This window comes from Nicotiana attenuata, chromosome 8, assembly GCF_001879085.1.
Source record: "Nicotiana attenuata strain UT chromosome 8, NIATTr2, whole genome shotgun sequence".
In the NCBI taxonomy this organism is placed as follows: Eukaryota; Viridiplantae; Streptophyta; class Magnoliopsida; order Solanales; family Solanaceae; genus Nicotiana; species Nicotiana attenuata.
The window spans coordinates 35,908,426-35,921,390 of NC_031996.1; positions in this window are offsets into that span (position 1 = coordinate 35,908,426).

The following is a 12,965-nucleotide window of genomic DNA, read 5'->3' on the forward strand; positions in this document are numbered from 1 at the left end:
ATTACTGGTAGAATGTGGTGACCTGAAAGGTCATCTTGTGCTTTAGAACTCAATTCTGCGCTTTCAAGCCTTAAAAATCTCATTTTTACCCTCCTCGATTTGCGTGCACAGTTTGGGCGTGTTTCTGGAAAGCTTTTATGTTAAAAGTTGTCAAAAATAAGAAATTTTGCCTAAAAACTTCATTTGAGTTGACTTCGATCAACAGTTTTGGTAAACGAACCTGGATTTGTATTTTGACGGTCCCAGTGGGTCCATATTGTAATTTGGGACTTTGGCGTATGCTCGGAATCAAAATTGGAAGTCCTTAGCCCGAGATATCGGACTTTGTTTAAATTTGAAAGTTAAAGGCTTAATGATATGGAAGTGTTTGACTTTTTTGATATCGGGTCCGTATTTTGGTTCCAAAACCCGGTATATGTCCAATATCACATTTATGACTTTTTAGTGAAATTTGATGAAAACGGAATTGGTTTGACGTGATTCGGACGTCCGGTTGAGAAATTAGAAGTTTCAAAGCTTTCTTGAATATTTCATTTGATTTGGTGCTAAATTCGTTGTTCTAGGTGTTATTTTGACAATTTGATCACACGATCAAGTTCGTATGATGTTTCAAGACTTGTGTGCATGTTTGGTTTGGAGCCCCGAGGGATCGGGTGAGTTTCGGATAGGCTACAGAGTGAAAATAGGACTTAGAACATTGTTGGTGTTTTAGTTGCTAGTGTAGACCTCTGATCTTGCAAATGCGAGATCAGGAATCGCATGTGCGACCTCTGCAGGTTCCGCATCTGCAAGCTAATTCTCGCATTTGCGAGGAGAAGCTGGGGCAACAGTGTTCCCAATTGCGAACTTTCCTTCACAATTGCGAAAGGAGTCAGGGAAGGCATTGATCGCAATTGCGATCAATTAGTCGCAATTGCAATCAATTAGTCGCAATTGCGGAAGGTCAGGCTTGCATTTGCGAGAATTTCTTCGCATTTGCAATGAGAGCAGGAATGGGGAGACCTTAGTATTTGCGATAATTTCTTCGCATTTCCGGGGCTCGCATTTGCGAACCCCAGGTCGCAAATGCGACACCTGTAACTAATCAAAATGACTTTTCGACAAGATTTTTTGTTCATTCTTCAAATTTTCAAAACCTTAAACACAAAAGGCAATTTTCCAAAGAACTTTTCTTACCCAAACCATAGGTAAGTGATTCTAAACTAGTTTCTTTTAATCTTTCACTTTATTTTACAAGATTTCAACCTAAAATCTAAGGTTTTCATGGTGGAATTGGGAGTTTTTGGGTAGAAACTAGGGATTTTGAAATTTGGGGATTTAGACCTCAAATTGAGGTCGGATTCCGAAACCAATTACATGTCCGGGCTCGGGGGTGAATGGATAATCGGGTTTTGGTCCGAATTTTTGGGTTTGGACCAAGCGGGTCCGGTGTTGACTTTTTCAAAAATGCTCTAAATTGAATTCTTTGCTATCATGGGTAGTTCCTAAGGATTAAATCGAATCATTTGGTTGGTAATTTGCTCGATTCTATTGGTCCGGAGGCTTGTGTGAAGGGAAAAGCGGTGGTTGAGCTTTGAGTTGGCTGTTGGAGCGAAGTAAGTGTCGTGGTTAACCTTGGCTTGAGGGATTATGTATTAGTTGCTTATTTGCTACGTGCTTGAATGTTGAGTACAACGCATGGGTGATGTGAAGTGTACCTGTCACGACCCAAAATCTAACCACGATCGTGATGGCGCCTATCGTGTTACAAGGCAAGCCTATTCCCAAAATATTATTACTAATTTGATTATAAGAATTTAATAAAACATTTCCAACAATTTAATTCCTGATAAACTAAAACAACTGTAAATATAAATAATATAAAATACGAAAACGAGTCCCAAACATCGGGGTGTCACTAAGTCATGAGCGTCTAAAACTATGAACTAAGAGATATAACTGTCTAACTATCGATACAATCCAAAGAAGAAATACAGAAGGAGTAACAAGGCCCTGCGGACGCTAGCAGCTACCTTGCAGTCTCCAATTAAAGTCGGCCTGAACTCAACGATCGCAGCGCTCTAACTCACCTGGATCTGCACATAAAGTGCACAGTGTAGTATGAGTACAACCACCTCAGTAGTAACAGAAATAACTAAGGAACTGAGCAGTAGTGACGAGATGAGCAAAACAGTCCAATTATTTATTTTTCACAATTTTAAAAAATAATAGGAATAAACAGGTAAATTCCATAACTCAGTAAATGCAACAAAGAAATTTAACAGATAAATGCAGCAACAACAAAAGTAAATGCAACCTCACAGCAATGTCACTCCATCACTCAGCACTCGCACTCAGCACTCAGCACTCAACACTCTGCGCTCACTGGGGTGTGTACAGACTCCGGAGGGTCTCCCAAAGCCCAAGCGCTAAGCAAAGACAACTCGCGTGCCATCATATCAATACCTGGATCCGCACGATCAACTCACGTGCTACGCGGACAACTCACGCGCTATGGTATTAATATCCTCACAACCAGGCCCTCGGCCTCACTCAGTCATGTACCTCACTAGCCTCACCATCATCAACAAATAAGGGAACACAGCCCACATCAAGTATCACAGCATATTAGCAAATAATAGAGACTGAGGTAAACACGTACAATAATTTCTATGACTGAGTACAAATAATGTGAGCATGAATAAAACCTAAACAGGATCTCTAACATGAAGGCAAACAAGTTCAACAATAAGTAAACACATAACCACAGATAATAGCTTTTAGGCCTGGCCTCACGGGACAGACCAAGTCTCAGTCCCTCGCGGTGCACACCCACACACCCGTCACCTAGCGTGGGTATCACCACCAAACAATCACATGATATCAATTTCTTCGGGTTTATACCCTCAAAGCCAGAGTTAAAACTATTACTTACCTCAACAGCGTAAAATCCTACTCCGGGATGTCCTCGTCCCTCGACTCGGTCTCCAAAAGCTTCGAATCTAACCATAATCAGAATACTACTATCAACATAGTCTATAGAATCGAATTACACAATACAAACTACATAAACATGCCAAAAATCTGAAATTGGCCAAAACTCGGCCCCTGGGTCCACGTCTCGGAATCAGTCAAAAATTACAGAATAATAATCCTCGTCCTCTCCCGAGTCTAACCATATAAAATTTGTCAAAATCGGACTCCGTTTGGTCCCTCATATCCTCACTTAAAACTCTCCAAAACTCAAACCCTAACTCCCTCAATTTCACTTTGAAATCATCAATCAAATCCCAAAAACGAAGATGGATTCATAAAATATAACAAAAACCGAGTAGAGAACACTTACCCCAATCCATATGATGAAAATCGCCTCCAAAATCGCCCAAATCCGAGCTCCCCAACTCAAAATATGACCGAATGAACAAACCCTTGTTTTGTATATTTTCTGCCAGCTATTCTGCCTCGTTTCTCATGCCAAACGATCTCGAAACACATATTTTATTCCTCCAATGGATTTCTTGTAAAATTCTAGTCAAGCTAGGCTTTTGAATCACTCAATTTGACCTTATAATGAATGAGATATGTAGGTTTTAATATTTGCAAATAGTGCAGATTTTTAAATACGCCGTCAGTGGCAATTTCGTAATTAATCTGAAAAATCTGGCAACCTAATTCTTAGTAAAATGACCATAAAATCCTCATACGATGTCCAAATTCGATGATTCTTTTTGCTACGGGTCCGTAATTACNTGAACTCTTATACTCTTGTTCATTCGCAGATGGCGAGAACACATGTCGCATCTTCAGCTAAGCAGCAGCCAGAGCCCCCAGTGGCAGCTCCTACGAGGGGCAGAGGACGAGGTCGTGCCAGAGGCCGAGGAAGGGGCAGGGCTTAGCCTAGAGCTCGAGTAGCAGCACCAGTGGCGGCGCCTCAGGTAGAGTTTGATGAGGAGGCTCCAGCCAGACCGTTCCAGCAGGACCAGCTCAGGTCCCAGAGGGGTTCATCGCCACCCCGGTACTTCAGTATGCTTTAGTCCGTCTAATGGGCCTTATGGAGAGTGTGGCATAGACCGGTATATTCCCTGTAGCATCAGCCATCTCTCAGGCTGGGGGAGGAGCATAGACTCCCGCTACCCACACCCCGGAGCTGATGGCTCCTCAGTTTCAGACTCCAGGAGCTCAGCCCGTTGGGGTAGTTCAACCGGGTGTTGCGGCACAGACCAGTGATGGATCATCTATGTCTTCTGAGGCTTTATGGAGACTGGATAGCTTTACCAAGCTTTTCCCAGTTCACTTCAGCGGTGCATCTTCCGATGATCCCCAGAACTATCTGGACAGTTGTCATGAGGTGTTACGAAACATGGGGATAGTGGAGACCAATGGGGTCGACATTGCTGCATTTCATTTGTCGGGTTCCGCCAAGAAATGGTGGAGGGATTATATGTTGACCAGGCCAGCTGGGTCGCCGGCTCTTACTTGGGACCAATTCTCTCAACTATTTCTTGAGAAATTCCTTCCTATCACTCAGAGAGAGGACTATCGGAGGCAGTTCGAGCGTCTGCAGTAGGGTTCTATTACTGTCACTCAGTACGAGACTTGATTTGTGGATCTGGCCGGTCATGCTATTCTTCTGCTTTATACCAAGAGAGAGAGAGAGAGAGAGAGAGAGAGAGGTAGTTAGTAAGGTACTGCTCACGCTATCAGTATGCAGAGTGGACGTAAGGAGACGTGGAGGTGGTNATTCTTCTGCTTTATACCAACAGAGAGAGAGAGAGAGAGAGAGAGAGAGGAGGTTTATTAAGGGACTTGCTCAGCCTATCAGATTGCAGATGGCTAAGGAGACTGGGAGTGGGATATTTTTTAAGGCGGCAGCCAATGTCGCCAGGCAAGTCGAGATGATACTAGCTCAGGGGAGTTGTTAGGGATCTGACAAGAGACCTCGTCATTCTGGGGGATTCAGTGGTGCCTCCTCCGGAGGTAGGGGTACTTTTGGTAGAGTCCATCCTCCCAGGCCATTTCATTCAGCACTCCAGGATTCTCACGGTGCTTCAGGTGGTCGTGGCCCTCATATGCATTATTCTGATCAGCTAGCCTACAGTGCACCACCAACTCCTATTAGTGCACCTCCGCTCTAGAGTTTTCAGGGTTTTTACTCAGGCCGACAGGGCCAGTATCAGGGTCAGCAGTCATAGCAGCCGAGGTCGTGCTATACTTGTGGCGATCCGAGGCACATTTCTAGGTTTTTCCCTCGAGCATCGAGCAGTTCTCAGCATCAGGGTTCTCATGCCATGTTTCGGCACCAGGTGCTTCACCACCTGCTCAGCCAGCTAGAGGTAGGGGTCAGACAGCTAGAGGTGGAGGTCGAGGCATTAGAGGTGGAGGTCAGGCTGCTAGAGGCGGAGGCTAGCCAGAAAGGGCCCGTCCTCGAGATATAGTTCAGAGTGGTGGGGCCCAGCCCCGATGCTATGCTTTCCCAGCCAGGCCTTAGGCTGAATAATCTTACGCAGTTATCACGGGTACGGTCTCAATTTTTAGTAGGGATGCCTCAGTACTATTTGATCTGGGTTCTACTTATTCGTATGTGTCATCCTATTTTGCTTCATATTTGGTTGTGCCTCGTGATTTTTTGAGTGCTCCTGTGTATGTGTCCACCCCTGTGGGAGATGCTATTGTTGTAGATTGTATTTATCGTTCGTGTGTGGTTACCATTGGGAGTCTTGAGACTCGTGTAGATCTCCTACTTCTCGATATGGTCGATTTTGATATCATTTTGGGGATGGACTGGCTATCACCTTATCATGCTATATTGGACTGTCACGCCAAGACAGTGACCTTAGCCTTACCGGGGTTGCCTCGATTAGAGTGGAGAGGGATTCCAGGCCATTCTACCAGCAGGGTTATCTCTTATGTGAAGGCTCGGCATATGGTCGAGAAGGGGTGTCTAGCTTATTTGGCTTATGTCCGCGATTCTAGTGCGGAGATTCCTTCAATGGATTCAGTACCGATCGTTCGCGAGTTTCCAGAGGTGCTTCCTGCAGACCTTCCGGGGATGCCACCCGACGGGGATATTGACTTCTGTATTGACTTGGTTCTAGGCACTCAGCCCATTTCTATTTCGCCATACCGTATGGCCCCGCCAGAGTTGAAAGAATGCAAAGAACAGTTGCACTACTTGCTTGATAAGGGCTTCATTAGACCTAGCGTCTCGCCCTGGGGTGCGCCCGTGTTGTTTCTAAAGAAGAAGGATGGATCGATGAGGATGTGCATAGATTATCGGCAGTTGAACAAAGTCACCATCAAGAACAAGTATCCATTGCCAAGGATTGACGACTTATTCGATCAGCTTCAGGGTGCCAAAGTGTTTTCAAAGATTGATTTGAGGTCTAGCTATCATCAGTTGAGGATTAGGGCATCCGATGTCCCTAAGACAACTTTTTGGACTCGGTACGAGCATTATGAGTTTCTAGTGATGTCATTTGGGCTTACAAATGCCCCAACAACATTTATGGATTTGATAAACCGGGTGCTCAAGCCCTATTTGGATTCCTTTGTGATTGTGTTTGTCGCGCCCCTTTTTCTCACGAAAGCGGGTTTCGACATTTGACAACTCCTTTTGAGAGAGTAGGTAAAAGGAATCGGTTGTTAGAATCGTCAGCTAACGGATTAAGGGGCGTTAGGGCACCTATAGAAAATAACTCAGATTATACCAGTTTCCATCACCAGAGATTGGATAAGGGCTCAAATTACCTTGAGGGGAAGGTGTTAGGCACCCCTCGAGGTCCACAACGGTGGGTGCCGACCGAACTTAACTTATGTGAATTAGTCTAAGGAAGCGAATAAACTATTTAATAAGGATGGGGGGTCCTAATTTTTTTAGCCTATAGGATCACCCCATGCAACATAAATAATACTTCGTAACTTCTCCAAGACGGGGATGTTACTCATATTATCCAGTGGGCACAGACTATCATCTCCTGCTACCCGATTACTATCTTTAAGTTGTTACCTAAAGCGCACTAGTTGATTCTAAACCTACCCTATGCGTGCATTACCCATCCCATGCCTATGGTCCAGGAGGTATTTGGACCTCTATTTCAGGGTGGTTCAAGACTTTAACTTAGGCTGCTCAAAATTGTCAAAAGCTAGGAGACATACAAAACACATTGGACTTTCACTTATAAGCAAGAAAGGGCTCAAGTTGACCTCCACAATTAGGCAACAAAAGCACGCAAGTCAGATTAACAAAGATAGTTGCTGATTTTAAATAGTTAAGATTATAGAAACCTATAGGCAGGATCTCTACATGAATCTAGATTTAATGGGCGGACAGTTATATGCAAAAGCCATTATACTTTCCAAAACCTATATGATTTGCCTACTAATTTTAAACATAAGGGGATTAAACCTATAGGCATGATGTCTAGATGTTTTACGCGATGACAAATAATTGCAATCATAGAAACATATCCAGAATTATCTGTATTAATCCTATAGGCATGTTTTCTAATGAGAGAAACAGTGTAGTGTTTGAAAACTCATGAACAAACGGGCAGAAATGATAATTGGTTGTTCAAACCTATAGGCATGCTTTCTACAATTTGTTCCAATTTTAGATCCTATAGACATGAAATCTGTAATTTGTAAACAGAACAGCATGTGAATGAGGTCTTTGAACACACATTGAATATACAATTCCCTATAGGCATGGTTTCTAACACAATTAAACCAAGTATTGAACCTATAGGCAGGATTGCTAACATATAATGGTTGAACATAATAGGATACCTATAGGCATGATTTCTAACACACGATAACTGAACATGCAACAGCACACTGTTGGACCTATAGGCAGGATTTCTAACACATGACATATGGTAACACATTCATGGATCTATAGGCAGGATTTCTACCCAACTTTTATTGCAAAAAATGTAAAATAAGAAAACCTTCCCAATTTTACTAACACCCCAAAATTGTTATTACAAAATAATTATTACAAACCAAAATTTAATGAAGGAATTACAGAGTATATAAACTATAGGAAGCCTGCAGCAGGCCCAAATGCACCTGGACGAACCAGGTCTTCAACTCACAGCATCTCCAAAGCCCATGTTCAAAGGTACAACATGACCAATGGTGAGTGATTCACCCATACCTCACAGATAATAATACAGAACCCAAATCTCTAGTGTGTCAGAGTTCCTAAGGGCTTCGAGAACCCAGGGCAATGCTCACACTAGTGAAGAATGATCAAAACACTTCCAGGGAAAACTATGGACCAAATCCTGGTGCGTCAGAGTTCACGAGGGTCTCATATGAACCCTGACCAGTGCTCACACCAGGAAGGCCAGGGGACAAAGCCTAGATTGCTTTGGCTTTCAGCCAGCAGAAAATCAGAATTCAGAAGAGTGTAGGACTGGATTGGGAAGCATATCTAGGGATAGAATCGCACATAGAACAGGGACAAACACTTTGAAACTAAGTAGACTTGAAACTAACAAGTATGAAAATAAACGAAGTAATAAACTGATAATGACCAACTCATGAGCATGATTTCACAGAAGATAGTACAGAATTCAGACTAGGATAAGTCACAGAAAGGCAATCCATTGATTAATAATGAGTCAAGAAGCACATTAGTTATCAGTAAGGACTAATAGCATGGTGAGCACAGAATTAGATAACATGTTAACAGATTCAGCAACAAACTAAGGTGTGCATGATGAACTAGTTCTAGTGAAAGGTATCAAAACATACTTAATATTAAAAGACAGTCTTAAGTTACACATAATTAAGCAAAATTCATCAATTAATCTACTGAGTTAAACATGTCTAGAATACAGAAAGCCACTAATCAATTAGCAGTAACAAAGTAGAAACGAGCTTCAATAACTTACTAGTTCAGACGAAACAGAAAGAAGTTTAGCAATACAGCAATGATTATCAACAGCAGCAAATAATAGAAGATTTCTGGCCTTGGCTTCCAGCCGACCAGGAATCAAAGCAGAATAGAACAATAGTATAGTATATAGTTTCAATAGTGAGAAATACTCGAGTTCTAAGTCCTCTTCTAAGGGAAAGAGGGGAGGGGTTTAAATAGCCTTAGCTAGGGCATACAAATATGGAAATAATCAATCATATTGTTTAAGGAAAAGTTCAGAATATAATTAAGGCAAGTCGATAATCAAACAGGTCTGGGAACAACTAAAGCAAGTAACCATAGAATCAGTAAATGAAAGAGAATAATAATTGACACCCTAATTTTAAGGGTAAACAAAGTTAATCTGAATAATCCAAGGGAAACCCAAATGATACGGATATAGACTGATACCGGAACACTGAAGAAGAAATCAAAAAATAAGAACCTTTAACAATTTTGAGCCCTAATTTAGGGCCAATAATTTAGGCAAAGTATATCACGAAAATAGCAGGCAGATATACGGAAGGTTGAAATACTCAACCAAAATAAGACCAAAACAGATCTTAGCAAGATTTGAGCCCTAATTTATGGCAAATAAATTAGGTAAAGTTTTTAACGAAAAATCACAAAGGAACAGACATGCAAGAACATAAAAGAGGTTTTAAACCAAAATAATAAAAAATATAAACAGATCTTTAAAAGATCTAAACCCTAATATTTTAGGGTAAATGAGAATAGAGAAAAATCTCAGAGATTCATACATAGAAAGAAGGGAAAGCGAACACAAATGAGAAAAGGGGAAGGTTCGAACCAGATTTGGTCCGAAAATGGGCAGATTAGCTTGCCATGTTAGGCAAGCTACTAAGTTATACCATATTCGAGTAGCCAGTAGTATGATTGAACCAATAAGGTAAGGAAATCCTCAAGGGATTCCATATCCAGTGGGAATCGGAGGAGGCTAAGGGGTTACAACGTCTAGGGTTTCATAGAGAGGGATGAGAGAAGAGAGCATATGAGGGCGGAGGGTTTGGGATTATGAGGGATTAGGGTTAGGGAGTTAGGTTTAAGGAGGGATTGGGTCGGGTTGGCTAATGGGTCGCGACCGGGTTGGGGGGTAATGGGTCATTGGTTTGGGATGGGGTTATTGGTTTAGTGTATTGGGCAAGGTATTTTAGGAATTGGGCTGGGGGTTGGTCCGAAAATAGATTTAGAAAATAGGCTATTAGTTAAATACCCAAATTTAATTAATAAATAATTTGTAGAAATGATAAATAAAATAGTAAGTATATTATTTGTGCATAAAAATGATTAATGACAATTATTTAACACTATAAAAATATAAAAAGTTATTTTTTGCAAAAAATTAAAGTAATTATAAGTATATACGGGCAATTATTGCAAAACGTGCAATTTTAATCTTCAAATGCAAATGTAATTATGATAAATGTACCAAAAATATTTAAAACCTGGTATGGATGTAAATGATGAAGTTAGGTAATAAAATCATCATAAAATAGTTTGTGATGCAATTAATGATTATTTATTCATTAAAATATGGGAATAAAACAATTTAAAAAATCTCTAAGAATATGGAAAAATTAGGAAACATGCTTGTATGTGTTTATAAATCAAATGATGATACATATGTACTATTTTGAAAGTATATATGTATATTTAAAAATATGAGAGAAAAATTGGGTATCAACAATTGTCCCTCTTTACCCGGGAAGGATGAAAGAGTTGTCGGGTAAAGAAATGATGATCGATTTTGACCGAATGGAGTGATTTGAAAAAATATAGGCCCCACTCTGGTTTCTGAGCTGCCTACATATCCCTGGTTTTACAAGAATCAGGTCGTGTGTAGTTCTGGATCCAACGGTGAATGAAACCGATGGAATTGTTATAGGAATAGTCGTGTGTTTCGGAAAGGGTTCTTTTGGGAAGGATAGTATCAGATGGATTTATGCGGAGTTATGAATGTGAATCCGAAACGTAACGGATGTGTTATAGAGCAAGTATCTCAATATCCATAGAGTAAGAAGTGGGAATTGATGGTGGTTGGTTATGTTTAAAACATTTGCGGAATGTGAACATTGTAAACGGAAACTGGAGCAAAGATTGCTCCCGTTTGAAGAACAGTTACTTCTTGGATTACCTGCAAAACTTGAAACACGATGCGTGCAAATATATATGGATTATTGCGAGAATTTAAACATGATGCAAATTCCCTTTGGACCATGANCCGTGCTCTGATTTGATTATATTTGCACGAAGGGTCATTCCGTGCCATGAGATGAGAGCTACGTGAGGGAAAGCACGAAGGGTGATGCCGTGCATTTTATTTGATTGCTTTGGGTGAGATTGAGAGTAAAAGCACGAAGGGTGATGCCGTGCAACTATTGAATTTCTTATTCTTTGATAATTATTGTTGTGCCATGTTTCTTAATTTCGCTGATGAACTTTATATCCAAATTGTACTTTCCCAACAGCATGTTTCCCTCCCTTTTAACTATTTAGTTTCGGTATTTTCTTTCCTTTTGTTGCATATTTGTATGTAAAAATTGTACAGGTTGGTTCGGTAGTTCTATCTAACCTCGTCACTACTTCGTCGAGGTTAGGCCAGGCACTTACCAGCACATGGGGTCGGTTGTGCTAATGCTACACTCTGTGCATTTCTTTGTGCACAGATCCAGGTGCAGCTTTTGGACAGCAGCAGTAGGATTCTTACCCGGGAGCTATCTTCAGTCCAGGGACTCTCGAGGTAGCCTAGCTGGCGTTCGCAGGCCGAAGTCCCTTTCCTTATTTCAGTTTGTTTTCATTGTACCAAAACAGACGTGTGTATTTCTTTCATTCAGATTTGTTGTAGTATTCTATAGTAGTCCGTGAGCTAGTGACACCAGATTTTGGGTAGGGATGTGTTTCAAACTTCCGCATTTTTATATCTTTTTTTTTAAACTTAAAGTCTTCCGCATTTCTTTAACTGTTGTTAGTATATTATATTGTTGAGGTTGAATAGCGAATGATTAATGTATGGCTGGCCTAGCTCCGTTAGTAGGCGCCATCATGACGCCCGATGGTGGAAAAAATCCGGGTCATGACACAACAGCTGTCTCTCTTTACCCGGGAAGGATGAAAGAGTTGTCGGGTAAAGAAATGATGACCGATTTTGACCGAATGGAGTGATTTGAAAAAAATATAGGCCCCACTCTGGTTTCTGAGCTGCCTACATATCCCTGGTTTTACAAGAATCAAGCCATGTGTAGTTCTGGACCCAACGGTGAATGAAATCGATGGAATTGTTATAGGAATAGTCGTGTGTTTCGGAAAGGGTTCTTTTGGGAAGGATAGTATCGGATGGATTTATGCAGAGTTATGAACGTGAATCCGAAACGTAACGGATGTGTTATAGAGCAAGTATCTCAATAGCCATAGAGTAAGAAGCGGGAATTGATGGTGGTTGGTTATGTTTAAAACATTTGCGGAATGTGAACGTTGTGAAAGGAAACTGGAACAAAGATTGCTCCCATTTGAAGAATAGTTACTTCTTGGATTACCTGCAAAACTTGAAACACGATGCGTGCAAATATATATGGATTACTGCGAGAATTTAAACACGATGCAAATTCCCTTTGGACTATCAAGGTTGTCTTTGGATGGTGATGATGATGTCCTTAGACCATGACGTCCCGGGCCATGAATCATGAGATAACGTATTTGGAGGCCATGAAATAATGTTCCCAGGCCATGAGAATGGTGCCTCTGAACCAAGACGCCTTTGGATAATGATGTGCAGTATTGAGAGATCCTCAGGCCATGACATGGTGTCTTCAGGCTATGAGGATGATGCCTTCGGATTATGACGCCTTTGGACAAGTTGGCTATACATCAGCCCATGACAAAGACAAAGCTTAGTCTTGTGCACAGTTTGAGGGCAGTGCTTAGCCCCGAGAGAAGAGGATAATGCAAGGTTTAGAAATAGAGCAACACTTATGCAAAGGGAGACAATGCTTAGTCTCATGAGAAGGCAATGCTTAGCTTTATGCAAATGGGGCGGGGGGGGGGGGGT